General features: G+C 42.2%; 1 long non-coding RNA gene across 1 annotated transcript; it reads right to left on the minus strand.

Moving 5' to 3' along the window:
• Window positions 1–307: 307 nt before the first annotated feature.
• LOC119698948 lies at window positions 308–9,574 on the minus strand. The gene is made up of 4 exons (XR_005256311.1): window positions 9,477–9,574; window positions 5,974–6,068; window positions 1,246–1,341; window positions 308–496 (listed from the first exon to the last, which is right to left on the minus strand). It is a non-coding gene; the product is annotated as an uncharacterized LOC119698948 (long non-coding RNA).
• Between the last annotated feature and the right edge of the window lie 17,036 nt (window positions 9,575–26,610).

Here is a 26,610-nt window from a genome sequence, read left to right on the forward strand (position 1 = left end):
AAGCTGGTACTGGGGGTGCCTGGCACCTTTTGTGCTTCCTGCTTCTCTAATATTTCTCCTCACATTCCTTCACTGTTTAATGAATGGCACAACTTTCTCAATGTTTTCTTTTTCCTAACACTTTCTTACAGTTTTCATTTAATTTTAATGCAAGGGCACCAATCCTAGTTTATGTCATAATAGATGGACAACAATAGTGCAGTTTAACTAAAATAACATGCTAAACTGGGCTACATGTTGACGGAGTCATGATGGATAAAATGTGGAGTGTTTTGGTGGTTTATATCTTCAAAGAAGAGCTGGCAAGTGTACAACGTGACAAATGTATTTAAGAATCTATGCCATTCAAATGATACTACCACATGTCTGTTTGGGATTTTTCCCATCTAAATGTGGGAATATGGGCACAGATTCACTTGCATACTGTGTTCTTCTAACATAAAGTGTCGGCATCTCCGAGGGTGTGTCGGTGGCACCCGATGTCACCAGACGCATGCTGCAAAGGAGACAGACGAAATAAGTGTACGTTTTGTGTGCCAGGCAGTCTTCATTTGTTTATTTCATGCAAAAAGGAGGGGATGGTGCTCAAAATATTCTCACTGGAAATTTGTATCAGCATGAGAAAGAGAAAAAAGTATCATTTGCATTTCAAGGCATTGCAAGTCCCTATCCTAGCTGAAATCGTCGGCATTTATGATACAAAGAGACCAGCTCCTGATGTGAGCGACAACGATGTTAAAAAACCCACTAATTCACGTCATCTCGACTGAATTATTCTGCATTTACACCAGTTTCACTAAGATGGAAGCTGGCTCATGGTCTTTACACATATGCATTTTGTGTCTTTTTCTCCTATTGTTTGTCACTCCTTTGTTTATTATTTTTTATTTGTGCGATGTATTCATATTCCCAGAGTCCATCTGCTAAAAGTATCCTATTTAAAAGAAGATGGCATCATTAGCTACCCTCTCTCGCTATAAAGAAAGGAGCAGTTCCCATATTTTTACCCAGTTCAGTGGCTCAGTGGATGCACTAATCTTGCTGAACACTTCAGTTTAGATGGTATATCAATGAGGCATTCAAACAGAGCAGTTTATACACAAAAATTCTGTCTGCTTTGTAAAAGATTATCCTTTTATAAACACTCTGCGGAAAACATAAAAGCAAATAGGGGACAGCACATAGGACAGGAAAGATGTTAGAAGGGAGATTAATACTGAATGGGTCGAAATGAATGGTGCTTACCAAAACGAGGTCCAGATACTTTGGCTGCAGTGAAACATAAATAATGGGAATGACACATCGTTTATTCGGGATAATGAGTTGATCCGAAGTAGGGGCCTAGAACAAGAGATTAAAGATTAAATATCCATCTCCTGATGAATATCAGTAGCAAACTTTAACCTTTTCCTTCCAAAAGCACAATTTCTTTGAACAATCACGTCAGCACAACACAGTGAAGAAATGGGATAAAGCTAACTTAAATCACATTCTTATCCTTATCCTGAAAGAAAACACTGCTTCATATTTTAAGACACAGTAGTGCATTTTTATTTCCAGGTGTGTAACTCTTTCGTAATAACTATATGAGAACACAACTCCATTTTTGCTTGATGTTTTGTATTAGAAAAATCTGGCTTTACCATTTATTGCTTACATTTTAGTTCTCTATAATTGAAGAAAGAACATGCCCATCCTGAACATTCACTTGGGTGGAGAGATAATGACAAAAAGCAGCCTGCTGGAAAAGCACAGCATACCACATGCTGAATTATTAGAGTCTTGAATGCAAGGAGGACTTGGAAGATGTCACAAGCTTTGGATCAGGAAAGGCTGGAAGTGTAGTGAAGGGGGGAAAGGCACAGACAACTGAGGACAGCAGGCTGACTGTACTGCAGTGCTGGCAACCTGTCCAAGCTGGTCAATTAGTGGTACTTCTAGCTCAAGATGCTGTACTGCAACTGAGGCAGAAGACATAGGGCAAGCGGGAATCTGGATAGCTGTGGCTTGCCCAGAACTTGGAACAGAGCAGCTGCTGGATGCATGCAGCCAGCCAAGCCCTGCATTGTGGTTTTGTTGCTGATGGCTGCCTCCTGCAAGAGGGATAAAACTGGGGACAGAGGGAGGAGGGAGGAGGAGGCGAGACTTTCAAATGACATTTAGAAAACAGCCAAGCAAGAATGCAGGAGCGAGTTCAGCATGCTCTCACCTGCTTCATGGAAAGCGGTTTAACTCCATAAGCAAAAGGAGTTTGTGGTTTCATTCCACTCTCTAGAGAATGTGCTGTCCCAGTGCCAAACCAGCACGCATGTAAAGCTGGCAGTTTCTCTGCAGAAGAAGCCTCATACTGGAAGCAGTGGAAAAGTATCCTTTTTTTTTTTTTTTTTTGGTAAATATTTGCATGCAAAACCAGATATTCCCACAGGTTTTTGCGAAGCTCTGCAAACTGGTTAGAGGGAAGGATTTTTGGATTTATGCTGGGGAGTGTGCATGCACAGACATGCAGTTACAATGAGGACATGGTCCTGGGGGTGAGCTCACTGAAATGGTGTCTTGAAGGACGCTGAATACCTTTCAGACAGCAAGACTCCAATTTGCAAAATTCATATTTTGGCAATGGAACAAAAATATTGCCATTTCATATTGTCCCTTTACACCATGAATTCAGATAGGATTTGATGTGTTTCCTTCTCCTCTTGGGTTAAGAGATGTGAGTCCTGTCAGGCACTTTTCCTCATAGGCTGTCCTGTAACAGCATCACTCCACTGCCTTCATCCTAGAATGTCCTGAAGACCTCGTGAAAAACCTGAAACCTCCTGCTGCTGCATCACAGTTAATATGCCAAGAACAGGACCACAAGGTCAAAGAAATGCAAGTGAAGGAAGAGCACTTGAGGTGCTGGGCTGGTAGAGGGGGCAGAGCTGACAAATCAATAGTAAGGGTGTGAACAGAAGACATATGGCTGGTTATCATTGTGGCCAGCCAGGACCAGGCTCTGCAGGGCTTGGCTTGCCTAGGCAGGCCGTGCTGGAGAGTGGGTTGGGTTTTCCATCGCTGCTTGCCATGGCAAAAGGAAGGGGAGGTCCGTCCTAGTGCCAAAGCAGCAGCCTCTCATCTGGGGAACCAAAGCACTCCAGGGACAGGGACCACTGTGCTTGGCTCAGCTGCTCTGCCTGTTTTCAGCACCCTGCACTGATTTCCAGCCAGACAGGCTTTTATCCTTGAGATACGAGCAGCGACTTTCCTTTTATTCAGAAAGAAGCATCCATTTTCAAGCATTATCACAGCACAGATAATAAATATTACAAACAGCAGAGCTGTGAGGGGATGCCAGAGCCCTGCTGCTGACTGATGCCTGACCTCTGCAAAGCCCACGTCACTGTGTCACATCACAGTGCCTGGCTGTGCAAAGGGGACCATCCTGCCCAGGGGCACACAGTGCTGCAGGCGTGGCAGGACCCCTGCTGCCACATGTGCTCCTCCTCTCAAGGGGCCAAGGGGTTTCTCACATGGCAAAAGACACTCCCTGTAAGGCCTGAAGGGCATATTTGAAGGATCCTGCAATGAAAGTTGTTGCAGACACACACAACAACAACCCATGTATGTTGTAGGGGAGAGAGTATGGTCCCAAAGGCCCCCAGTGAGGCACAAAGTGGTGCTCCCAAGGCTCCTGGAGGTCCCAAGGTTCCTGACAGCTTGCATTGACCTTTCTAGGGAGGGAACTGATGGTGCTGGGCCTCCCTGCTTCACTTAATCTCACATCACCTCACATCACCTCACTACTAAGAAAGAGGAGGAGCAGCTCCCAGATGATTCCAGTACATGGCGATGGGCTCTTGTACTTCGGAAGCATTTGCAACTTGATTTAAAATTAGCCCTTAGTAATTTAAAGATGGTGATGAGAGCAACATGAGACTGAGAACAGACTATTTCAGGAGTATTTGTCCAGATTCAGTGGATAGAAGTGAGTTTTCCAGGGCTGCTTTCAGTATGTTACTGGAAGCTCAGCTTGTGAGCTGAAATCCCAAGAGTTTTGATTCATGGAGAGCTCTCTGCCTGGACATCTGATTATGCAGAGGAGTGAGGCCTTTGGGTTGTAAAATTAGATGGAAAATGTCCACTCTGGGAGAGAAAGCACAAGTTTCTTATGAAACTGCTGGAGGAGGAACCAAAACTCAGGTGTTCACAGCTTGACTTGCACAAGAGAACTATATTTTAAAGCATCTGTGTAAAAATCTGCAAAAAAAAATGTGCGTTTTCTTAGCAAACTGCCCCAGCACCCATATGCACTGTGCAGTTTGTAGGCTGGGATCGTGACAGGTCATGGTGCCACCCAAGTGCTCCCCTTCAGCTACCCCTATAGCATACCCCAAGCACAGCACCCCTTGCCCTGGGCTTGCTACGCAATCCATGGAAGGAAAACAGCTCATACTAACAGCTGAGGTGAATCTCACCAAAAAACACTTGTCTCTCTTCTTTGGTTACTTGAATCTGCCCTGTACAATATTTTATTAGAAGCATGTCATTAATGGTGCAAGTATTGATATAGAACCTGTATTTTTACAGGTATGAATGGTTTGCCAGGTCCTCACGTATTCTGATTCAAATAATCATGTAAATTTTGACAGTGCAAGCCTTTAAGGAAACTAAAGAGTTTTTACAGAGCCAGTGTGAATTTATTAGATCTGTGTTACCCATTTAGCATCCAGAGGGCTTGAATTGGACATAACTACCAGAAATTTAAGTCTCTTAAATCATAGGATAGGAAACTGAGAGTCTTTGGACACTGAACTTTGAACCTGATTCCAAGGGTCACCCCAAGCAGTCATGGAATACAGGGACATTTTGACTGGTATCTGGTTACAGATCTGAAATCTGGATTTAGGTCCAGTAACCAGCAGCAGTGGACAGAAATGCACCAACAAACCTTACCCACACCACTCTAAGATGGAAATGGTCTGTCTGCACCTGGTCTAGTTCAGGGAGCAGGACTGGAGAGCACCTTGTGGCAGCCTGATCAAGGGCAGCTAGCAAGGTCCTGAGGGATGCTGGAGGGTTTGGCAGCCAGTAGCAGAGCATGATGGGCTGGGCAGACAGGCTGTCCTCCTTCTGCTCCTTGAGGGTCGAGCAACACCCTACCTGGCAATTCCCTTCACATCAAAGGAGCCTTCAGAGGCCCTGCTGATGGTCATGAGGGGCTGCAATACCAGCGTAAAGCTGCTTGAGCTGGGTTAGCAGTGTGCTCACATATGGTCTTGGATTGTACCTTTCCACAAACCAGCTGTACCTCTCAAATAAATACATACTGGGCAAAGCTCAGAAATACATCTTTCTAGAGATTATTTCCATCTGCACATCACAAAGGATATATTGATTTAGCTACACTCCTGAGATCAGAGTGGAAACACTGTATAGTCGGGAAGCAGACACATATGCTGCTTATCAAAGCTATACATACGGTACAAAAAGATACCAGTGTGGAGAGCAACCAGCTATATTTGCACCAGCACACAACCTGTCCTGTAATTCTCTAAAACAAAGATAAGAAAGGGCTGAATGCTGCTGCTCCTGAGCCACACAAGCGGCATGTGAGGAGCCCACCAATCCCAGCTGAACTCATGGACATGAGGGATCTAAGGAGTTGACAATCGCTGTAGCTGTCAAGGATTGCTCCCAAAGCCTATGTATGTATTTTTTATTTATTTGTATTTTTTGGAGCGGAAGAGAAATGCAGTAATTGACACAATGGCAAAGGATATCCCAGATGAGCTCCAAGTGGAACCCATCACCAGAGCATGGCTGTATTCTCTCTGCAAAGCCTTTTCACCCATCCACAAGGAGGAGAAGTTACATATTCCTCAAAATTCACGCCATCTGTGTCTGCAAATGGTGATATTAAGTCCAAAAATTACAGAGCAAGAAAGTGAGTTACCTAGATCACGCAGCACCACTGTGTGCTGGCAATGTACATACCTCAAACTGGTGCAGGAGAGTGTCAGTAAAATGGTCATCTGTGGAGGCAGAGAGGACACTGTGGTCTCCTGCCACACTAATTCTTCCTGGAGTCTCTGGGATAATAGAGAATGGGGAAAGTTACTAGAGGAAAATCATAGCATCATTTGGGTTGGAAGAGACTTTTAAGATCACTGAATCTGGCTCTAAACCCAGCACGGCCAAGTCCACCACTGAACCGTGTCCCTAAGTGAGTTTACTAGATGTGTTTTGCAGTGTACAACTTTGTCTTTTAAATATCTCTTGGGTTACTGACCCAATCACTTCCCTGGGTAGCCTGTTTCAATGTTTGACAACTCTTTCCATGAAGAATTTTTTCCTAATATCCAGTCTGAACCTCTCCTGGCTCAATGTGAGGCCATTTCCTCTTGTCCTGGCCCTTATTACTTAGGAAAAGACTGACTCCCTCCTTGCTACAATCTCCTTTCCGTTAGTTGCAAATATACAAATAAGCATATATAGTATGATCCTTGCACTTATTTCAGATATTTTCTGGCTTCTTGTAGTTTTGCAGTTTAGCATAAATCAGGCCAGAGTTAGCAGAAATGTCCCTGGGTGTGGGAGTAAAGGATTGTTAAGTTCTTCTCTTTCCTTACAGCAAACCACTTTTGTATCTCTCCTAAAGTTCAAGCACCCACAGCACTGAGTCAGCAGGACACATCCCATCAGTGATCCTCAGTCACTTCTGTGCAAAGTCCTTGGGCTGAGTTTAAATGTCTGCTAAACAGTTTAGGCCAAATAGTCTTTGCTGCAGAGCCCCTGCATTGAAGTCATCAAACAACGTGCTATGGCTGTTGTATGTGTATCCACAGAAGATTTCTCTCCCTAGACAAAATGATCAGAGGGATAAAACCCCTCCCTGACAAGGACAAACTGAAAGAATTGGGATTGCTCAGCCTGGAAAAGAGAACACTCCAGGGCGACCTTGTTGCAGTCTTTCAGCACTTACAGGGAGTCAACAAGAAAGAAGTAGGCAGAGTTTTTAATAGGGCCAGTAGTGACAGAACAAGAGTTAGTAATATTTTTAAACTGAAGGAAGTTAGATTCAGGCTACAGATAAAAGAAAAACTTATTTACAAAAGGTTGGCAAAATACTGGCAAAGGTTCCACAGAGAGGTGGTGGATGCCCCATCCCTGGAAGGTCAGTTGGGTGAGACTCTGGGCAACCTGTTCAAGCTGAACATATCCCTGCTCATTGCAGAGGGGTTGGACTACATGACCTTCCAAGGGCTCTTCCAACCCAAACTATTTTATGATTCTGTAACAAAGAAGCCTTATATTGGTGTTATTTGGACACTCTCAAGAAGATGAAGGCCAATAATCATTGGTTCTGACAAAAAAATTGTTGAAGTGCCCTGAGTGCCAAGATATAACTATCATCAAACTCCTTTCATGTCTCCTCTACCAGTCTAATACCTTGTGTAAGTAAGAGAAGGATAAAAAAGAAATCTTTGATGGTTTCAAAAGACAGTACCCTTGAAGCAAATGATTGATTACCAGACAATGTTCAGGTGAAGAAAAAACCAGTCACTCTAAAACACATGGCCATCTTCAACAGTCAGACTGAGACCACTTGAGGAGGGCTGGAATGATGCACAGTATAGTGCTTGCTTACTGGGAAGAGATGACTCTAAAATTCTTGAAACTTCCATCTGACCCAGGTACAGTTGGAACTAACCTGGGAGAAAGGGGTCAGTGACTCCCAAACCTACCAAAGTTTCTTCAGCACAGGATTTGCTTTCTCTGCAATTTCGCCATCAAGAAAAAGAGACCTCATCCTGAGCAAGAGATGCAGAATCAGGCACAAAAAAATGGCATAGCTACTTCTCCCTGGAAAATTCCACCCAACATCTGCACAGCAGCTGGATTTCCCAAGTCGCTTATCTCATTTCACTGATCTGAATGAATTTGCTCTCAGAACAGCTGCAGATCTGTATATATCACTCACAGCTTGATTCACTATGTTTTACCTGAATTAAATATTAATTAGCTCTACTGTCTTTTCTCCTCCCACCACTAAATGCTAATTAATTGTAATTCATGATAGGAAAAAAAGTAGCACATGAGTTGTTACTTTGGCCCAAAACATGAACTAGTTCTAAAAATCCAAACCAACCCCAGTCAATTCAGTGTTTTAAACACTGCTGGGGAATAAGTTCAACTTTAGTCTCATTCTTTTCATTATAAGAGTCTTAAATACATTTTTTCTACAGATTCATCCAGAGAGATGCATCACTAATATACTGGCTAAGCATGGGGTCTCTAACTCATCTTGGACAGTTTCTTAATACAAGAAGGGCTCGACAAGAGAAAGTACAGCTTGGTGTACTTTACACGGTGTTTGGCATGAAGTACAGACACCAGGCAGACCCTGGAACCTCAAGTTTGCAGGTTTTGATCCAGAGTCACTTCAAACAGCCTTCCCATAACTGCAACTCAGAGGTCATAAATACTTTTGCCACAAAACCACTTAAGCTTCCAGCTGAAATGGACATATGTGCTGACAAGTTCTCAGCAAAAAGGATGTTTTATGTGAAGATTCAGAAGTATGAAGAACACACTTAAAACATGTATTTCCATGGGGTAGATGTACTCCTTAGGGAGTATTTAGGTTTAATGGCCACAACTAGTTTTAGACTGAAATGTCACAGACTTTTTCTCTTTTTCTTTTATTTTTTTTTAACTGTCTGCTGTTTACAACACACTCTGCAAACAAACTGGGCTGTGCAGCTCTGCATTTTCTAACGGCAGCAGCCTTTCTTCTTTCTCCCTATAACAAAAATGCTTTGAAGTCCTATGCTGTTAGTTACAAGTATCCTGATATTTCCCCAGCAAGGATGTAATAGGAGCCAAAACAAGCCTCCAGGTGCCAATATTGCACCTGACAAATTAGGCACACGACTGGAAAAGGATGGGCCCATCCTTCTGCTTAATGTTCATTTCCTCTCATTTCCACGTTAACAGGAAGTAGTTGGAATGGAAAAAAAGACTTTCCTTAAAGACCTGAACTATCAAAAGCCTGGGGCTGTTTCTCCTTGCAAACAAAAAACTTGGAAGCCAGCTACGTCCTATGATTTGGAGCTCATTTACAGTGACTTGTTTAACCCCTACTGACGGCACGATGAACAGGATGTTATGATTTATTTAACACTTAAAGCGGGTGTGAGAACAAGGTGGATGGTGCCCTTAGATGTAGTCTTTTCATAATTTATTGCTCCAAGTGCTTAATTTTTCCTCAGGGAAGCCTTTGATAGCCGGCTGCTGCGGTGTGGTTAAGCATGTGCATTAAGCTGTAAAGCAAAAATATTAATAATACTAAAAATAAAAACCATAACCAAAGTTACTATTTTGCATAACAAGAACTTGCACGCCTCGTTCAGCTGAAACTCAGAAGTGATAACCCCACACCAACCAAATTGACTTGAGGATATTTAATGGAGCAGCACAAAGAGAGTTGAATTTACCTTCTGAGGACTTGAGCTGCACAAACACAAAGCAAACTCACTCTTGCAAAACGCCGCACGGCTCCTGGAAGGCCACTGGAGAACTGTAACAAAGTCAGCTAAAAAAAAAAATCAAATTACTAACATCTCCTACGCTGGTACCACAGGGGACTCTGACCAAGAACAGAGTCAAAAAAAAAGTTATGTTTGACTGGCTTTAAAGTTGAACTGCTGCTTAATAATGTTGTAGCATCCCTCAGAGGGTTTATCTTAAAGCACCTTCTTTTGAATGGTCCGTAATCTTTATCTGGAATACAGAACCATGCTTTAGAAATCATTTTCATGTCAAAGTTACTCAGTGAAATGATGTATAGATCTCCTGCTCTCTGGAGATCAGTGTTCAGCTCTGCTTCATGTCCTTACATTGAAGGCACTTGGTGACTTTAGCAAGCATGATCTGTAGGACTGCTTGCACCTGTGGATAAAGGACTTCAACTTTGAATGTTAAATACCTAGTTTGGGGGTTTCTTTCTCTCTTGAGCATGCATGTGTGTGAGTAAGTTGTATTTTGATATAGACAGGTAGGTAATTCATTTCACTTTTAGGAGATGAAGTAATGATTTTAGCAAATTACATTTGTCTCTTTAATCTTATATTTCCATGCACACTGAGTTAAATGTTGTAAAACTATCAATTCTGTCAAAACCTAACAGAAAGAAAACAAGAAACCCTGCAATCTTAATGTCCAAACTGACTGGTGATTAACAGGAATTAAATGTGCAGGAATTCCAAATCTTTTCTGATCAGAGATGTCTAGATGACTTTTGTTTTTCCCTAATTGTATGCAGTTCCTACATAGTATTTAAGAATCAATTATATTGCAATTGATGTAATTAACTCTAATAATCCAGTAAAAGTCAGTAGGAGGGCTATTCAAGTCAATAGAAAAGAGAGACTATATTATGAAGGTGTTATTAACCTATACAGATTTTACTAGACATTTCCCTTTCTTACATAATAAATATACAGTGATGAGGAAGGCTGTCATTATAATTTAATGGGAACAATGGTTCATCACTTCCTTTCCTGTACAGGCCTTAACTAATTCTACATACACTGTATAAGTAAAATGAAGTTAAATGAATCTCATAAATTAGCTATTAATCATCCATCAGTCATCTGTTGCTCCATGATTAAAATCTGTGTTGCATTCAGAGCTGGGAAAGGTATTTGGGGAGTGGCAGGAGCTGCATGTACATCTTCCAATTAATTTATTCATGCACTTCCATTTTGCATTGCCAAGGGTACTTACTGAAACCAGTCCTGAAGTCAGAGAAAGTCTCCTGAGGAAAGTTCCAGCCCTTCCCAGAATAAAGTAAAACTCTAATTTCCATATTTATAGGCATCACTCTGGCTTTAAGCATTGTTGCATATGAGAACTTCATTCATGCTTCTCAATTCAGTCAGACAACTCTTTTTGGGGAAAGAAAGCAACACTTTCTTTGAAGTCAGGGAAAGTGAGGCAGTTGTCTGCTATATGCCTTGCAAAGTGATGAAGAGAATTCCTCTGCCCAAGATCCTAATCTCCTGTCTTATGCTCCAAGACTTTTGCACTGCTCAATGAGGCAAAAGTGGGTTCTGACTGAATATGGCTATTAAAATTCAGCTTTTTAGGAATTTCTGTCTTCACCTTCATCAAGCTGAGAATAAGCCTTATTACATGTGGAAGACTGCATTGATCTCATTAGCAGAACTGCTTGTCTTGGCAGTAGGCAAAGATCAGTTGTCTGTGCTACTGTTATTCAATTTATTAGTTGCCTTCTGAGAGACTGGCTACAGGTGATCCTCTTATCTTGCATCTTGGCAGCCTCCGTCTGGGCAGCTCTTCATGGCACCATGCATCTCTCTCACAAAAACTACACTGGACCATTGCAGGCAGCTCCAAGGCACAAGTACACAGGGACTTGGTGAAACACATTGACCACTTTCCTACATAGAGCTGAGCTGATCAAAAGAGGCCCAGGAGAAGGCAACAGCAGTGTTTGAGTTATTCTGGAGTAATTTAAAATCAGAATAAATATTGAATTACCTGGATCCTCTGTGCAGCATCACTGAATGTATGCAAAGGTTGAGACTGGGGAGTGGAGTTTTGTTTGTCTGCTGTCAAAATACTTTTTTCAAAGATCTTGGGAGGAGGGTATAATTTTTGAAAGCTCTTCTTATGCAGACCCCCCTGCATCTTTGTTCACATGTTATCGCTGCTTTGGGTAAGATGTAGTACATGTACTCAACTAAAGAAAGAGGGAGCTGTGATGTTGCAATAAATACAACACAGAGGAGTCCAGTAATGCTTTGTAGCTACAGTGCTGATTTTTTTTTTTAAATCACAGCAGTAGGGCAAGTGCTCTACAGATATCAATAGTTGCACCAGAGCTGACCTATGTTGCACAGAATGAATGAGCTTTGACTATAGGAACACAGATAGGCAACCCTGCTGACTCCTGCTGAATAAACCTATTGTAAAGCTGGCAAACAGCATCCTTCCAGGGCTCTTGGACTTGTGGCTTCATCTAGTCTGGGACTCCTCAGTGTTTTATTCTTTATAACAGCATCATACTTTCCCATACTGCTAAACACAGAAGACATTTCTGATGTTCACATTGCAAGGTCCACTTGCGGTGCACTTGATTTGGTGGTGTTTGACAAAGCCTTTGCTTTAATTCAGGAGCCAGTTCTGTGATAACAAGGATATAGATGGAAAACCAGTGCTCCATGAGGCATTAAACCTCTTTTTTTCTTGTTGTGGGCCAAAGCAAAATGCCGACGGGTGTCACACAGCCCCACATACCAATAATTAGTTCACCACAGCAGGTGTATTTGACCACAAAAGCTGTTCTTTGAAAATGAAATCTTTTCTTTTGGGAGAATTGTAATTTCTAACTTCCAGGCATGGGAAGCACAGTTGTGATGGAGTTTAAGCAGAATGACACGTCCTCTGTTGCAGACACCACCCAGGGGCTGAGCTGGGCTGCCCTACACCTTGCCAGCACTACCTGAGAAACACAGGGCTGCTTTTTGGGTGTCTTTGGAACTGCAGTGCCATGCAAACAAGCTGTGCCAAAAATGATGGACTGAGAACTGTTAAAGTACAGCAATTCAGCAGTCAAAACTTCCTTTACTTAAATCCCCAAACACCACTTAGTTATGTAATAATCTCAGTTCTTTCACGCTCCACCAGCTTGCCTTAAATTGTCTGGAGCAGCTCCTCAGCCACAGATAGTCCCAGCTCGCAGAAGGCAGTGGCACCGGGATGGTTCCCACCAGCTGCCGCTCTGCCTCGACTGCAATTGCATTTCACACACAAAAGATGACAATAATCTATCAAAAAAAACCACAAACCAAAAAAAAACCCCACCCTCCCCCTCAGTTTGAATTGTCATCTGCAAGAAATGATTCCAGTGTTTCAGCTTCCATGGAAAATCAATACTGTCTTATCTTTATTTTATTACTTAAAAAAAAAATTCTTGTGATGACAGTATTAGGTAGCACTGTGAAAAACAACTAAATATAGCAGTGGATCATAGTGGGTGTGAATGGAAAACAAAGGAGTCAGGAGCGGAGCTCCTGCTGCTGTTACGTCACTGTAACACCCATAATTATGTTATTATGTACACTGCCCACTTCAACTATATCTGGACACCACTTACCAAGATAAAAATCTGATTACTAACATGACATATAATCTTGGTTTCTTTGATGAACATTAACTTCTGTCTTCTATATTCTTTTTCAAACAGACAGGATATTTGTTTTGCCTCCCTTCTACAGGGAGTTTGGAAGAGTGAACATACAGGAAAAATTAAAAAAGGTAATTTAAAATCTCATTGCTGGACTCATTTTATCTTGGTATAAAAACATATCAAGCCACTTCTAGGGTGCTGCTGCGCATAAATTCTCATGAATTCTCCTCACAAACACCTAACTTTTATAAATACTATTAGCTCCATACAGAAATTAATCTGGATTTAGGGCATATCTAGCTACAGAACTGCTGCACCTTTTTATGCAGAGCACCATAGCTTTTAAACTTAAAATGCCCTTGTGTGAGGGGTAGGTGGTGCGTGGCTCAGGCGTTGTGGCTCAGTGCCACGTGGATCCCATGGGCTTTGTGCTGGAAGAGAATGTTTGGTGTGTCCACAAGGATGTCCAGTGGGGTGGCCATCACTGCTTGCCAGCACTGGGCAGGATGCCTCAGGTGTTTCTCACACCCTTTTCCATTGCCTGTGCCCCAAAAAGCAGTACTGCAAATTCCTACAGCAGGACTGATGTTTAGACAAAATGTGGTGTTTTAAAGGCCTTGGGAACTCTTTTTATTTTTTATCTAGAAAGTGAGAGGGGGGAAAAACCAAAACTGTCAGAAAAAAAAAAACAAACAAACAAAAAACAATGCCCTTCAAGACGAAAGAATATTTTTTTCCTTTAGCTAAATGAATATTGAAAAAACTTATATCTTATTATGTCTTCAGCCCCTGAGGTTATCCTATTTGGTTTGTTTCACAATTCAGCAGGAAAAACCCTCAAGATATTTCTAAGATAACTGTTAAATGTCTGACTTTCATCTACAGTACAGGAAATGTGTATTGCCAAAAGCTTGTTCTCAGAATTCCACCTTAAAACAGTTTTAGTACCACCAGACCAGAAGGGTTTGATGCCAAAGAGCTGTTCTGTCCTATTGAAAGCAGAGAATGGCTTCCTCTGCAATATGTACAAAGAGCAAGGAAATTTACTCAATTAATGTGAAACACAAAATGGCATCTGCCATCTGGAGATGCACACAAAAGCCACGGGCAGTCAAACACTTCTTAAGACTTTGACATGTAAAATTAACATATTTTAAGACTTAAAAGGACATGTGAACTCTGAGCTTGCAAGGATTTCATGTTTCTCACAGCAAAATAAAATACACAATAGAATATTTCCAATATAATGTCTCAGAAATATCAGTGCTAACCACCTACAAAAATTTGCCTGTGACATCGAGGCCACCATTTCTATACTGGGGTGGGAATTGAGTGGCTGTTCACTTAAATATGCATTTTTAAACAATGGACAGAAATATGCTTTCACTAAACTTTACAACCACACTAAAGTATGATCTTTTACTGAGACCTGCCTAAAAGTCGTGTTTCCTCTTGTGTGTGACACTGTTTAATCTTTTTATTTTTAATTGCAAAAAAAAGAGTGATGCTGACTAGTCAAGTCTAGTGCAGATTCAAAGTGTATAAAATGGGCTCCCTTTTCTCCAAGCATTTTAAGCATTCTCTTCTTGAATAAAATGAAGAAAGTTCAGCTCCAGTGTCTGTTCCCTTTTGTGTATTAAAAAACCCATACTGGTTTAAAAAAAACATGACATATGGCATCTAAGTGGTCACCGCCATAAATTATTCAACTTCTGCTCACTCCACAAATGTAAATCTAACAAAATACAAAACCTGAGGCCTCTCTGGCAAACTCATGGTCACATGTCCTTGGCGGTGTCTTCAGCACACATTTGGCCACACAGATAAGGTCACTGCATCCAAAGTATTCCCCCAGACACCCACGGTGATATACAAATTCACCTGTTTTTCACTCTACCTGCATCCTTCATTCTGACACTCCCCAGGATCACCTGAGCAGAGCCTCCTGATATTTCAGGGTACAGCCCCTCCCCCCTACCTGTTAGGCACGCACAGCACTGGTTCAACAAGCCCTCTTTTCTTTGGTATTTTGCTGAAGAAGAGAGAGTGACCAAAAAAGAGGAGAGGGGAGAAATCAAATCCCTTGCTGCTTAAGACTATGTGGTTCAGCAGCAGTTTCCCATGCAGTGTTGCTCAGGATGAACAGGATGTCCGAGTAAGTCTGCCACATGTGTCTTGCAAAAGTAACCTTAATTTAGGCACTTCCAACTTTCCAATTTCATAGTTTTTTTCCTATCTTTCTTTCGGTGATTTTTTTTTTTTTTTGATTTTTGGTTGTTGTTTTTTTTTTAAGGCACCAAAGTGAACATTTCAGAATACACCAGAAAGTTGGTTCACAGCCAAGGATACCAACCCTGCAAGTACTTACTCATGTAAGATGTGATAATGTAGCCAGTAGAATACAATGGGATGACACACAGAGCATGTATTCAGATGTTTAGGGAAAGGGTGACAATAAGCTTAGCAGACCAGGAGTATTAATGAAGAAGTGCCAGGTGAAAAAATTCTTAAACAGTGACCCTGTTACTTACTTTGCCAGTTTCCTGGGTGTTTTTATATTGGATATGAGTTGTTTTCTAAGGATTAGTTTTACTGATTAATCTTTTAATCAAAACATTCTTAGAAGTAACACAGAAAAAAAAAAAAAAAGGTAAAGCATAAGATAAAAAAAAATCATCATTTCAGTATCAACAGCTGCATGGCCCATACATTTTATGCCACATTCTCATAGCAAAAAAAAAAAAAAAGTACCTCAAACTGATCAAAGTATATACTCAGCCAGAAGAAGAGGGCTGAGAATGCACTAAAGCAGCACTTAAATCTTATTTACCAGTTTGTTGATTTGTCCTTGCATTTTTGAGTGTGTGTGAGAGAGAGGACAAACAGAGACAGAGAGGGAAGAAAATGACTCATGCCTGACAATGTTACCATGAAAATGGTCATAGCTGTGGGCTTCCCTGGGGGAATTTGTAATACCACAGCAAAAATCTGGCTAGCCTGCAATTACGGTGCCGGCAGCGAGTCCCTCCAGCACGAGCCATAATGTCTGGGTACAGCTGGTGGGAGCACTGTGGATGCGTTCCCTCACCAGGAGCATCCTGGGCTCTGGGGAGCAGGTGGCTGGTGTGGGGCGAAGCTGCTAGGTCAGCCCCACACATCCAGGCAGGCAGTGATCTCCCAAAAACTCCTCCCCATAGAGGGACTGGAAAAAGAGCGTGCTTTAATCACAGCTCCCCTTTTAGCACAAACAGGCACATTTGGTGTAGGATCCCCAGCCATTCCCTCCTACAGCAGAATCCCATCCTGCAAAAGAAACCCGCAGTGCCACTGACGTGAAGAACTCCGTTAAAAATAAAAACACAGTCCTCAGCAAGAGCGAGCAGGGTTCCCGGAGAGGAGTGTGAACCCATGCCAGTGACAGACTGAAGTGCAACATGACGGAGATGCTGCTGTGACCGGACAGTTGAGGGATGAGCTGGGGTTTCCAGGCATGTCACAGGGATGACATCCCGCGGCTCCGGGGGCCGGGGCCGCTGAACCTGCTGCCGGCCAATCCTTGGAGTGTCACTTACATGAGCTCCAAAGTAATCTTCTGGCCCACCCTTCAGGAAAAAGATAAGATGTCATGATCAGCTAATAGGAAGTGACAAGAAGAGATAAAATGGATGGGGAGGGAGGGAAGGTTTCGGATTGAAAAGGCTTTATTCTTTCCTCTAATGCCAATCCTGCTAACAATAGGGCTGAGTTAATTAATGGGCTATTTGAGCACTTTCATCCATTTTTGCATATAGCATTAATTTTTCTACAGATACATATAACACAATTAACCTATAGCTTTTCAAACAATCAGACATGGCAATCTTTTCAAACTGGTGGGGAAAACATTGTACTTTTACAGAAAAAAAGGGATTTAATTAGGGAAAAAGATTGAGAAGAGTCTTTGTTCCTCTACTCTTCCAGCCATTGCCTTCCATCTGGCATGGGAACTTATTACCAAGACATCTGAGCATCTTTCATAAAAATGAAAAAAACAAAAAGACAAGCCAACACACAAACCCCCCAAATTTCTGGCTTTCCTCCCTTTTTAGAGTAGAAAATCCTATCTGTCAAGCTTAGTTCACTTGCAATTGAGAAATCTGCTTCACTCCCTAACGAAATGTTAGTGCGTCACTTGACAAAGTCCCATTGAGCAGAGAGAGAGAAGTTTAGGCTGGAAAACACTTGTGAAGTTTCTCCCCAAGTGCTGCTCCAATGGCACCTCTAGCTGGGGGGGCTGAGTGCTACCCCCTGCAACCAGCTGGCTGCACACGCACAAAGCCCCGGGTACTCAGTCAACTCTGCAAACTTCAACAAAAGCCTAATCAGAAGTGCCAGGCTTTTAAGATCATAGCCCCGCCGTGATGTTAATCAGTTCGGTGGGGGAAGAAGCATCTCTGGTGGGTACAAAGCCGAGGACAAGGGGTTGCGATCTCTTTGCGGCTGCCGTAGGAATGACAAATAACAGCAGCGAACTGCTGCCTTCGCCGGAGAGCCGAGCGTGCACGATGGCCACAGAAAGGCTCCCTTTATGCTGCAAAGAATTCACAGCTTAACCAAGCCACAATATGTTTTGAAGCTTTTGCCAAAAAGTACAAAAACCTGTGGTCAGTGTAGCTAGGCATTTGATAACAAGCATGGTTTCTTCTGCTCGACATATTTTCCTGATGTATTTGTTTGTAAAGGTAGAGATAAGTATAGTAACACAATCTGTTCCTTAATATCATAGGCAAAGAAAAATCACTAGTCACTAGCTATAACAGTTTACAATCTCTGTGAGACAGCTGCAAGTATATGTTTATTTTTTTATTCTAAAAATCTCAAATGGAGCCTGATCCTGAAAACCCTTCTTCCTCCCAATGATGCTTGTCTGCAATAATAATACTAATGAAAAGCAACTGCTGATGTAAGGAAAGAAAAGAAGGTAAGGCTCAGATTGCCCACCCAATGCTTGTAATGGTTATTTTCACTTAAGATAAGAAGCAGACTTGAATGTGCCATATTACAGAAACAAGCCATTCTTCCCTATCTACAATTTTGACAGTTATCTATGGAAAATGCAGACTTTAAAAACTCTTAAAAATAATTATTAGAATTCATAGCCAAAATAACATACATCAGCCTTGATTAGTTCCATGAAAAAACAGCCTTAAATTGATAGTTTAAAAACAGGAAAATTAGCGGTATGATTAAGAATGAATGGCTAATAAAAAGAATTTTGCTAAAACAGATTAAGGTTCAGATCAAGGTCACAAAAGGAACTGATTGAGGAAAACTGTCATTTTTGCTGGGACTCAGAAGCTGTTGTAGCAACGCTGTTTCCTCTGAATCACGGTCTTGTAATGAGAAATTACACTGCTGGGGTTAATAAAGACTTTGCTTGTCACGTTAGTTTCCCCAAAATTTAATTTAAAACATAGTACTCAAAGAAAAAGAAAAATTGCTGTGTGCAAGTAGATAGAAAGAAATATAACTAAGCTAAGTAACCTCTAGTAAAATGCACTGTGAATTTGTGCCATGGTTCCAGTTCTCATGTTTGTTGTAAATTCTCTCCAGTAAAAAAATACCAAAAAAATCTGCAAGTGGCCCAAAGCCCTGTTTGTCTCCCTGTTTCTTCCAAAATAAACAACTTCTGCTCACAGCACCACAGCCCCCCATTAGCAGAGTCAATGCAGGGAACTGTTCCCTAACGGAGTCTGAGATTTACCTTTCTGCCAGCTTCCCCACTTCTTGGCTGGGAACAACCTCCAGGAGGCTCTGTGTCTGCCCTCCTTGTGTCCTGAGCTGTGCCAAAGGCCTTGGATCCATGGGTGTGGTCTGAAATTCGGTGTTCCCAAGGGAAAGATTTATAGGGAGACTTTAGCCAGGCAAAGCCCATCTTCCTGCGTGCAGGCACCAGGGGTCCTGTGCTGTGAACTGGATAGTGCCTAGAAGATATGGGCACAGCTAACCTCAGGAATCTCAGACCAGGACTAACCTTTTGCATGCAATTCCCTTCTGAAAATAATCCTATTCCCTTGTCATCCCCCTTGCAAGGAGCTGGTGATTGCCAATGGTGCCAAAGAACCAGTGTATGAGCACTACCATTGCCTCACGTTTTCACCTGGTCCCAATGGCGTGTAAGACAAAGAGGGAGACACCACAAGCATTCCAGGGGCTCTCCTCCACCTTATGCTCCCAGTCCCAGGAGACCTCGGTGCTGCCAAGCTGCATGGCAGTACTGCAGCCGGCCGCCCACCAGAGCGGGTTCCTTTGGAGTGTACAATTCCACGCATGTGTGTGGATCCACGTTCTGCAGGGAGAACCAGCTGGGCAGCAATGAGAATTTCAGCATCAGTGAAAGTGTTCAGCAAAATCCTCTGCTTCATGGGTGCAACACTCCAGTGAAATAAATAAATCCTTATGTCTATAAATTGGCAGTTTCAGGGGGCTGGGATTTTTTACTCTTTGGGGCTTTTTTTCCCCCCAGGGCTGGTACTTTGCATGAGAGGGGCTGGCAAGTCTGGCCCATGATGGGAGGTGTCACAGCCCTCCTGAGCGTGGGGTTGCTGTGTGGTGGCATAAGCTATTGTTGTCATTGTCACTATCACCAGGCCTGATCGGGGTCAGCAAGCCAACGTGAGAGCTGTTGTATAACCCCGCAATAAAAAGACAGTCCTTGTCCCAGAACACACTCGGGCTGGTTTTCTGACAAGCTGTAACAGGTTCTGCAGTGGCACCTTTACTGTTGCTAAATAAAGAACTTCTGCCTTGCAGAGCCTAAACCCATTGCTGAAAGATTGAAAGGAAAATGAACTAATAGGACAAAGGGGCTGTGTACAGGGTTTTTTAAATGTTTGTTTGTTTTGATCTTAGTTGCAAATAATTCACATAGAGTGAAGTGCACAGACACACAGAAGAAAATAAATACTCAGTTTCAGACCAAACTGAACGCAAAAAATCAGAATCATCCAGATAAGAATACTGTGCCAGAAATCACATTTTTATTAGTACATAAAACACATGTCACTTGACAATGAGTATCTGCAGCATGGAGTGAAATAACCCTCCAGCAGCGAAGTCAATATTTAAATCAATATCTCTGGTAAGGAAAATATCTTACTCATTGATATAGATTGGATTTTTTTTTCCTTATGAACCTCTCAGGAGGTAAACAGCGTATTTCTGTTGTAAAAGCAACTAAACAGTATTGCAAAACAGGTCTAATCTTTCCTAGAATTCAATAGCATGGCCCTCTGAAATTATTAATGTTGTTATAAATGCCATTTGACCTTTATGTCAGGGATGTATTTCCTTTCCATAAAAAGGCACCTACATTATTTTGGGCCTGCTGTGCTGCATGTAAACACAGTAACTTCAGTGGGAGCTTAGGGCACTGTGGGATGATTTTTACATTATGTAGGTACCTAATGATTCAACTACTCAAGGCTAAAATCCATAAAAGATGTTAGTGCCTTTACGTTAATTGCTGCAACAACCTCCATCCACTGTGCAGCGTTTCAGAATGGCTCACAGATTGCCGGGACCACAAACAGGCTCAGAGCATCATCACCTGGGCAAAGGGACTCCCAGGCTCTCCTCCCTGGGCTTGTGCTGTGCTTTGTATTGGCAGAGCCATTAGAGATGGTAAAATATTCAGTCCTGGAAGCAGTGTGTTGTTCCCTTCTAGTTTCCTGTTTTAATCACCTTTTTCCCAAAGTCAGACTTACTTGGTTTTTTTCCTTTTGACCCTGTGATTCTTTGGTCCCTTTCTGCCACCGGAAATCAAACAAACAAAAAGCCAGCAAGGGAGGGATAGGAATGATCCCATCCCACAGCCTGGTGCCAACAGACTTTTTTAGAGAGAAGAGAGCCGTGACTTTGCACATCTTTGGAACTAGGCAAGTGTTAAATGCAGATTTCCCACCTCTAGGGGAGACACCCTAATTTGGGGCTTTCCTTTGAAAGATGGGAGCTGACACCACCATGAGGACACCTGGCAAAGGAAGCAGGGTTGGGAGCGGTTGTGTTGGAGCCCACAGCTGTGGGGAAAGCCTGTGCTGCCTCCTGAAGGATTCCCAGGTGTCCCTGGGTACCTGCCCGCTGCGGGATGGCTCTGGCAGGCACAGAAACAGCTGCGTGGCACCTGGGCAGCTCGTCGGCTGAGCTGGATGATCCACAGTGACAGTCTTGATTATGGACACCTATGCTCTGCTCTAGGCTCCTAAAATTATTGGCTTGTCCAGGACCTTACAAAACCACTCTGGCACCTCAGTTCTATTAAAATTAATAGTATAGTTTTTGCAAATATTTTGAAAGGCTATTAGATGCCTCTCTCCCCCTGAAATAGTTGTACTTTATTGCCTTGCCAGACTGAGTCCTTAGAGGTGACAGACTGGATGCACTCTTCAGATAATGCAAATAACTATTGGAAAATAATTCTTCAAGAGGTTCCTAAAAGCTGTTGCTATATAATATAAAAGCCACAATAATTCAGATCACAAAAAAAAATTATTTCCCCCAGGTTATAATCTCTCTACAGAAATATCTTCCTCTTACTTAAAAACCTCAACCAATCAATAGAATGTAAGTCTATAAAAATAAATTACATTCCCAGCTTTGATTATTCAACAGTATAGAGTAGAGTTTTAAACCATCAAATATGCTTCCTTTTCTCCTGCTCAATGGTTTTAAACTTCTTAAGACTTTTAATGCAAGTACCAGGACAGGGCAGCACAAAGTATGTTTTAAATGTGCTCTTAAAATCTCCACATGGAGGTTGCTGAAAGAGTTCAGATCTTTGAACCTCAGTAGGGTGGTGCTGGCTAAGAGCTATCCCTCTCTGGCAGCTCTTCCATCCAAAATATTTGATAGAAAGAAAGCTGCATTAGTTTTTACATTATTAGTTTTTGTATGAGACAACAGAAGCATTCCCCAAGGTCTTCACTCAAAAAGAACAAGCTGGAAAGCTTCTCAAATTTTGTTTTTAAACTTTTGTCCAGCATTGCTTTGGCCCCCACTGCAGGTAAGGCATGCTTTGGTCAAAAGAGAAGGAAAGCTATTCAGTGAGGTAAGGAGTGACTAATTTAACCAAACCCATACTGAATAAACCCTATCAGAGGAACGAATCAGAGCTGAAGCTAAAACCAGCCTCCACCTGTAATACAGCATGAATCAGAACTTGCATCTGCCAGACTTCGCACTGGAGTTCTCAACAGACTTGGCTGTTACACCTCCTGGAGGTGCAACTGCGTGTGACACCAGGAGAATTTGATGCTGACTGAGAGCAAAGGGTTTTCTGACTCTGTTGGGGCAGATTCTGCCTTGGCAGGACTGGTGTGACAAATAATCACTGCACCCAGAGTCTGCCATTTGCTGTGAATTAAGAACCAAGGGAATTCCCATTCCAGCAGCATCAATCTAGCAAGTGTGCAGAAGCATGGGGCTGGAGACCAGCTGGTGTGAGCTGGGACGGCTCTGCTGGCTCTGAAGGATACCTGACATTCACTTTTAAGTTCTGATTGGAGAATTAAGGGGAAGAGTGGGATGACATACCCAGGGCACAACTAGTTCAGAGAGGGATGAAACGGAACTGGCAAAATGTCTGCTATCAGAGAAACACCAATAGTTCCTCTATTGCCACAGAAGGATTTCGCCAGGAATCTGAGAGAGAAGCACAGAAATGGAGCTTTGCAATGTTTCTGGAAATACATGGCATTTGTCAATGGCAAGTCTTGCTGGACCCAGGTACCCAGGGCCACATGGGGATGGAAGTGGAAGGAAGTTACAGCTGGGTGGCAGCAACTTGGATGAGAATTTCCTCATGAGATAAAGTGGTTGGAAGAGTTTTCCGTTTCAATCTTTGCACTAACCCAATGGAAAGAGCAGGTGGGGTGAGACCAAGGCCCTGTGTGAGAGAGAAACACGTCACAGTGGTCTACACTGGCGGCAGCCTACAGGACTCTGATCCATCCTTTCTAAGGGACCTGCAGCATGTTAGGAGTGTTCCACACCATTTCTGTAAATTCAGACCTACAGCCTCATTTACGTCACGGTGCTCCTTAAGGGTTGACAGCCAGGAAGCCCTAATGAATCAGTGATAGCTCTCTGATTTAGCACTGACCTGCAACGTTGAGCCTGGAAGGGCACAAACAGTTAATCTTAAAAGCAACCTGGCAGGAATGGAGTTTGGGAACAATTCACCAAATTTACACAGTGGTGTTTAAACTGAGCAGGACATTAGGTGATACTCAGTGGGCAAACTTAATGGCCAACATCACTTCATCAGCCTTTTCCCATGAAAAACCTGCACCCTAGGTGCTACCAAGTGCTAATTTGTTAAGAAAGCCTTAATTGAGTGACAGTTAATTATTGACAGATTTGAACTACTTTATCTCTCAATCAAAACCTGGCTCTGGACCAGGCAGCAAGCAATTTACAGCCACAAAGGTAAATCTGGCCACGTGCAAGCATATGCTGAAGTCTTATGGTTCTCCCTCCCCCACCCTGAATTTCATCTAAAATTTCTCTCTGAAGGAACCGATGATCCCCTGGTGATCACCAGCCCACGTCAAGGTGGTTACCCTGCTTAACCCCACTTGGCACAGAGAGGGAATTACCAAAGGGACATCCATCTGGAGCTGCCTGAGATAAGAGGTGTCCAGTGTTAATAAACAGGCTTCCTCTACACCTCAGCAGGGCCTTCCTTTTCTAAACAGCCTTCCTTTAATGTTGTAAAATGTTTTTTTCCATTTACTCAACGATCATGCCTTTGCCAGTGGGGGAGGGCCAAGGGAAAGAGTGAAGAGTGGGAGGAGAGAAGAGAAGAGAAGAGAAGAGAAGAGAAGAGAAGAGAAGAGAAGAGAAGAGAAGAGAAGAGAAGAGAAGAGAAGAGAAGAGAAGAGACTCAGCATATGCTTTAAATCATTGAGACACCTACTTTTGAAAGGAAATTGCTAATTCTAACATTTCTCTCAGATTAGCTATTTTTCTTGACAACTTAACACAAACAATTGAAGTAAGAAAAAAGAGAGAGAAAAAAGAGAGAAGGGAAGGGAAGGGAAGGGAAGAGAAGAGAAGAGAAGAGAAGAGAAGAGAAGAGAAGAGAAGAGAAGAGAAGAGAAAAGAAAAGAAAAGAAAAGAAAAGAAAAGAAAAGAAAAGAAAAGAAAAGAAAAGAAAAGAAAAGAAAAGAAAAGAAAAGAAAAGAAAAGAAAAGAAAAGAAAAGAAAAGAGAAAAGAAAAAAAATTTAAAAGAAAAAGAAGAGAAAAAATACAAAATAAAGAATGAAAGAGTCAAAGAAGGAGGGAGATGGAAGAAAAATTAATATATTACAGAAGCAGTAGTAGTAACCACAGCAGTATCACAGTCATTCACTGCAATATGTCTAAACATTCATAAATGTTTTATGCATCCTAAAATGCCATGTACAAGGGATATGGCATCCCACTGAGGTTAATGAATGAATGAGTTGCCCTTGAAGGTTAATTTGCACAAACAAAAGGTCAAGGGACATCTTCAAAACAAAATATTGATTAAAGCAAGTTAAATGTTTTGACTTGAAGGAGACATGAAGGATTAAAAAGCAAAATAAAGCAGTATGGATAAGAAAGGAACAGGAAAGAAAAAAACATCACCCCCAGACACAAAGGAAATGGTAGAAAACATATCTGAATCAGCTAGTCATCTGCTAACAAGCTGTAAAGATTTCCAATGACAAGTTGTCACATTAGTTTAGTGAAACTGAAGCAGCACTTATCCTTTTTCCTGTGCTTAATCTCTCAGCGAGCTGCACAGAAACATGCTACCATGTTTAATAGGATTAGTTTAGTTCACTTTCTCCTCTCTGGAGGTTGTGACTTTTTTTTTTTTTTAATTATTTTATTTTTTAACAATTCTATTTCCTTCTGTACTGGGTTCTTGAATTAAATTTCACTCTGCTGAATCACCCAGGCTGTATTCATTCTCCAGGTTAAAGGCATTTTACTCCAAAGGTTTCCCCTTTTAAATGAGGAGCCATGCAAAGGCAAGCAAGGAAAGGCTCTAAATTCAGCAATTACACACATCAGGCACATGGTTCTCTTTTTCACACAGACTGATGATGCTTTCTTGATATCAGTATAGTTATTTTTAATTTACATCAGCAGAAGAGCAGAATCAGGTCTTTGTGGTTGTGGGGTGTTCTTTTTATGCCCAAGAATACTTGGACCTTTCCCATTCCTGAAAAAAAAAAGAGACAAGAATAAAGAAAATAAAAAAGAAAGACTGATATGTATTCGTAGCCCTGTTCCCTCGTTTAGTTTGAACAGACACAGCAAGGAAAATGATCAAAGAAAAGGCAGTTTCAACAATATACCCCTGTCACTTCCAATTTTGTTGTCAGACTCCAAAGGGGCAGAGGAATCACTCATGGTCATAGGCAGACTGCAAAAGTTTACAAAGTTTTTTGCATCTGTTTGTTTTTTTCCTTAAAAGGATTGAAGGCAAGCACAGAAAGCCATCAACTTGCAGCAAAACTTTTCAGAGGCACCAAAATTTGAAGGATTTTTGTTTTTTTGAACACAAAACCTGACAACCCTCATATCTGGAGGACAATTGACCTGAATTTTGACCTGGAGTTTGTAACATATACCAAGCATTAAACTGAGCAGAAGAGAACCCACAAACTGAGCACACCCAGGCTTTGCAACCAAACTCTGTGAACACTGATTACTTTTCGTTTGCATTCAAAACACCATAACTTAGAAAATAAACAGTGTAACTACCTCATAGCCTAGAAATGGCTAAGAAGAGGACTAGTGTCCACCTTACAGCCTAGGTTATTATTTACTAGGAAAAAGATGCAGGACTTCTACAGGAGTTTGCAGACAGACTGGAATCTATGACAGGTTTCTAGCAGGACCACAGTTGCAGGTGTTCAGGGGACTGGGGGCAGCGAGGTATAGAAACAGCCACACAACCACACACACCAGCCAGAGGCTGCCCTGTCACTGCCCAACGCACCAGGTCCCAGAGAAGTCACCCAGGGATGGCTTTGCTTTGCATGTACAGATTCTGAACGTGAGCTGCTGGCACGGACTCCTTCTGAGGGATTAACTTCTTGAGGAGGAAAAAAGCTTTTCCTCAAACTCTAAAATTTGGGTGGCGGTTGGGGGATTACTTTCAATGCTGAGCTTTGAATCATCAGCTTGCATTCCTTAAGAGGCTGTCTGCCTATCCTCCAGGATTAAGAGGGTCCGGAGCACTCAGTGCCCCATATGGCAGAAAAGTGGGAAGTGTGAATTTCATTCCAGTTGTGCTTACGGGTGTGGCAGATCGTAGGGCCCGTGGGTTTAGACTTGGAAAAGTTGCAAGACACGGGGCTGGAGGAAAGTAACCTGCAAGCAGCTACGGAAAGGAGGC

The sequence above is a fragment of the Motacilla alba genome, chromosome 3 (genome assembly GCF_015832195.1).
Source record: "Motacilla alba alba isolate MOTALB_02 chromosome 3, Motacilla_alba_V1.0_pri, whole genome shotgun sequence".
NCBI lineage: Eukaryota > Metazoa > Chordata > Aves > Passeriformes > Motacillidae > Motacilla > Motacilla alba.